Source organism: Equus quagga, unplaced genomic scaffold (genome assembly GCF_021613505.1).
Source record: "Equus quagga isolate Etosha38 unplaced genomic scaffold, UCLA_HA_Equagga_1.0 99709_RagTag, whole genome shotgun sequence".
Classification (NCBI taxonomy): domain Eukaryota; kingdom Metazoa; phylum Chordata; class Mammalia; order Perissodactyla; family Equidae; genus Equus; species Equus quagga.
This window is the reverse complement of record NW_025804408.1, coordinates 1-4900: the sequence shown is the minus strand read 5'-3', so window position 1 is coordinate 4900 and position 4900 is coordinate 1. Positions and strand designations below refer to the sequence as shown.

Genomic DNA, 4900 nt, shown 5'->3' with positions numbered 1-4900 from the left:
GCTGGTGTACATCTTTCTCTTATTCTTTGTCTTACCGGGAAAGTTGCCAGCATTTCACTAAGTATGAAGTATGAGGTCTGGTGTGTGTGTGTTTTTTCTTTCTCTTTTATTTTTTTCCTAGATCTTCTTTAGCCAGTCTTGGTGGTCTAGTGGTTAAGATTCTGTGCTCTCACCGCTACAGCTGGGGTTCATTTCCTGGTCAGGGAACCACAGCTCCATCTGTCAATTGTCATACTATGGTGGCTGCACGTTGTTAAGATACTGAAAGCTATGCCACCAGTATTTCAAATACCAGTAGGGTCATCCATGGAAGACAGGTTTCAGTGGCACTTCCAAACTAACACTGAGTAGGAGGAACACCCATTTCTGGAACAATTGGCCATGAAAACCCTGCAAATAGCAGCGGAGCATTGTCTGGGGTAGCACCGGAAGGTGAGACGATGGCACAAAAAACTAGGCAGCGTTGGGGTCTGCTGTACACAGGGTCACAAGGAGTCATAACCGACTCCATGGCAATAATAACATAGACCTTCTTTAGGAATGTTTATTGTTATACTAGGTTGTAAAGTGTTTTATCATGAATTGATGTTGCATTTTCTTAAAAATTGTTTTTTATCTAATGATGTGTATCCTTTAGTTTGTGAATGTGGCAAATCTTTTTCATGGTTTATTTTAGTGTTAAACAATTCTTGCATTTTTTGGGAGAAAAACTTTATTATAATGTAATATTTTATTTTATGGACTTCTTTTACTAATATTTTCTTTAAGATATTTTCATCTATGTTCATGAATAGGATCAGACTGTGATTTTCTGTTTCATAATGTTTATCTCAGGTTTGGTGTCCATGGCTTAAACAGTGTGAGTATTTATTTTCTAACCTTATAAGAACTCTAAAGATCAAGGGTACTGGGTTTGTTAAATTAAAGGACCCAAAAGGGTATTCAAGGAGCCAGAATTGTGTGAACAAGCTCACACACTCAGGGTACTACAAACCATCCCTCACACTGATCTCTTCTTCCCACAGATCTCGTCAGGGCACCCTTCAGCTCTGGGTTCCTCCAGCTGTAGACCAGGGGATTCAGTATAGGGGTGCAAAGTCTGTGAAATAATGATAGGCTTTTCCTTTGTTCTTGAGAATGGTTGGATTTGAGAGCCAGGGATGTGATGATGGCACTGCTAAAGATGAGCCCAACCAGGTATAGGTGGGAGGAACATGTGAGCAGGCCTCTCTGTGGCCCTTCCCAGACTAGACGCTGAGGATGGGAAACAGGGTGCATGTGTAGGAGACCAGATCCAAGCAGAGGGGCCAGACTAAGACAAACACAGAGCCCACAAAGGGGACAATTTGGCTGAGCCTAGTGTCAGCACAGGCCAACTTGAATACTGACATGATTTGACAGAGGGTGTGATTGAATTTTGTGGCCCACAAAAGGGCGGCCTCAGAATAAGAGTAATTTGGACCAGAGCCAAGAGGAAGCTGAATAGCCAGCAAGTGGCCGCCAGGACAGTGCACACTCTCCAGCTCATGCTGACAGTGTAATGCAGGGGATGGCAGATCGCCACGTACTAATCATAGGACATCACCACCAAACTCATATGCTCCATGACGGCACATGCCAAATACAGAAAAGTCTGAAGGATGCGTGGAGCGAGGAGACAGTTTTCTCCTGCATTATAAGATTTGCCAGCATCTTAGGGACAGCGCTGGAGGCCTAGGACATGTCCACAATGGCCAGGTTTGAGAGAAAGAAGTACAAAGCTTGCTTACATTGTTGAATATATTTAAGTTAATTAAAAGAGTATATAGGCTGACATCTTAGAACCTGAAGTATTGACTTTGGGCAATAGTCAAGCCAATTTTTTTATTCTCATTGGAAGGACTGAGTTGAAGAACTATAATCTTCTCTAAAACTATCTTCTATTTCATGTTTCAGCAAAGATATTAATTATTCTTTGAAGCATTTGTAACTCTAAAAGTTCTGGCAATTTATGTTCCAAAGACATATAACTATTTCCTCAGAGAAGTGAAGAAACATAGAATTGCTTTTAGTTTTAAATTATAATTAGAATCAAATTAATCTTTGCGGGGTGAACATGATGTAATCTACACGGAAAAGGAAATATAACGATGTCCACCTGAAAGTTATATAAAGTTTAAGCCAATGTTACTGCAATAGAAAAAAAGAACTGTGAATAAATCTAGGGAATCTATGCCAAAAAAACAATTATAATTACAATCATATATTGCCAGCACGTGAACAATTTAGACGTAAAATTATGATGAAAAAAAACGCAAGGAAAGGAAGCGCGCATAGATGATGATCCTCTGCTCAGTAAAGTCTTTCTGTGTTTGTTGAGGCAGATTAAACATCTAGGGCAGCACGCTGGACCTCATCTTTTTGGTTGGTTGTCTTTTTCAGCACCTTTCTTTGTTATAGTCTTGAATACAGTATATTTTATGCTTTGGGTACTATATATTTTTCAAATGAAAGTTAATTATGTTTAATTTTGTACTCATTCTACAATTTTATAACTCTTGAGATAAAGTTTTCATGACTTGTCAAAAAATAGAGAAAAATTAACATCATGATACATTTTATAATAAAATTAAAAGGCTTCTTCACCTCAAAGGAAATCATAAACAAAATGAAAAGGCAACCTACCAAATGGGAGAAAATATTTGCAATCATCTATCTGTTAAGGGGTTAATATTCAAAATACGTAAAGGACTCATACAACTCAATAGAAAAACAAGCAATCTGCTTAAAAAATGGGCAGAGGATCTGAATGGGCATTCTTCCATTCAGAAGACATACAGATGGCCAACAGGTACATGAAAGGGTACTCAACATCACTAGTCATCAGAGAAATGCAAATCGCAACCACAGTGAGACAACACCTCACACCTGTTAGTATACCTATTCTGAGAAAGACAGGAAATAATAAATGCTGGCAAGTATGTGGAGAAAAGGGAACTCTTGTGCACTATTGGTGGGAAGGTAAATTGGTGCAGCCACTAGGGAAAACAGCATGGAGTTTCCTCAAAAAAATTAAAAATAGAACATCTGGTCTAACAATCCCATTTCTGGCTCTTTATCCAAAGGAAAGGAAAGCACTAACTCAAAAAGGTTCTGCACCCCCATGTTCACTGTAGCATTATTACACTGCAGACATGGAAACAACCTAACTGTCCATCGATAGATAAATGGATAAAGAAAATGTGGTGTGTATACACATGGAAGCGTGCACAGATACACACACCTCACAATGGAATATTATTGAGCCATAAAAAGAAGGAACTTTTGCCATTTTTGACAACATGGATGCACCTTGAGGGCACTAGCCTAAGTGAAATAAGTCAAATATTGTATGATCTCACTTACAGGTGGAATCCAAAAACAAAAAAACAAAAAAGACCTCATAGATGCAGAGAACAAATTGGTGGTTGCCAGAGGAAGGGGTGGGAGGGGGGGAAAAATGGGCGAAAGGGGTCAGAAAGGACAAGCTGAGAGTTATAAAATGAATAAATCTTGGGTATTTACATACAGCATGATGACTATAGTTAATAATACTGTACGGTATATGTGAAAGAGGGTGAGATAAGACATTAAAAGTTCTTGTCACAGGAAAAAAATTTTGTGACTATGTATAGTGAAGGATGTTAACTGGACTTACTGTGGTGATCATTTTGCAATATATGTAAATATTGAATTTTTACAGAAAGGGAGCAATCCTAACTTATTGAATCCTTCTTAGCATCCCAAAGACGGTTCTTCAATACTGTTTCATACAACCAGAGGAATTCTTGCTGCCGTGAAGGACAAATGATGTTGGCTATATCCTAGTTGTCTCACGCTGCTTGGTGCTACCCCAAACCATCTTCAGCTTACTTGGTTCAAAGAGTACACAAATTTTGGTGGGAAAATTTTCAAGAATTCCAACAGGATTAAATCTTACATTATTAGAAAAATCATGACCCCAAAATAAGTGTAATGTTTAAGCAATATTCAAAACCCTTATCTCTGGAACTATTTACATGTTGACTAATGAATTTCCTTTTGACCAAATCTTAAACTTTTAATATATTTGAGGATTTTTTATACAGTTTCTTGTTGGAATAAATCTCTCTCTAACTTTTTTCCCTTTACTTCTAAATTATTCCACCAAGTAATCTAGAGTTTCTCTAAACTCTCATTTCATTGGCCTCACAATTGGGGAAGAAGAGTCATATAACTCTGTAGTATTTTCTTTGTTGAAATTTTAAGTCTACTTTGGAAGTTGTCTCTCATGGTATTAATTTTACTGCACTGTTTCCAGCTACCACAAGGTGAGAAGAAGTCGTATATGTCTAAATACGTAAGCCAGAGAAATGTATTGATATCCTTTTCCGACGTTTAAATTTTTTCTCCATACATTAGTATTCTTGGCTTCCAAAATAAAGAGAATTCAATATTTCTTAAAAGACAGAGTAAATATTCTGATTATTTAGCTGCCCAATCTCCTAACATGGTCTTTAAAGTTTAGAAGATATGCTTTGCCTTGGAACTTCGCCCTATTTTCAGAGCTAAAATTTGGGCCGGTACAATTTTTGCATCAAAATTCAAAGTGGGAAATTTTTTTGACATTTTGCTTCACAAAGCACATATTTTAAAAGGAAATCTGCAATCAAACAACATTCTGTCTACTCTTCACAAGGACCTCTTCTTCTGCAGTGCTCGATACAAGGCGCCCTTCACCTGAGCATTCCTCAGGCTGTAGATGAGGGGGTTCAGCATGGGGTTAAACAGACTGTGAAACAGGGACAGTATTTTCTCCTGCTCTTCTTGTTGATTGGAGTCTGGGACCATATAAACCACCATGGCGATGCCAAAGAAGAGTCCAACCACACAGAGGTGGGAG

General features: G+C 38.1%; 1 pseudogene; it reads right to left on the bottom strand.

The window, feature by feature from the left end:
• Window positions 1-978: 978 nt before the first annotated feature.
• LOC124234645 (olfactory receptor 2A12-like) lies at window positions 979-4860 on the bottom strand (annotated as a pseudogene).
• Between the last annotated feature and the right edge of the window lie 40 nt (window positions 4861-4900).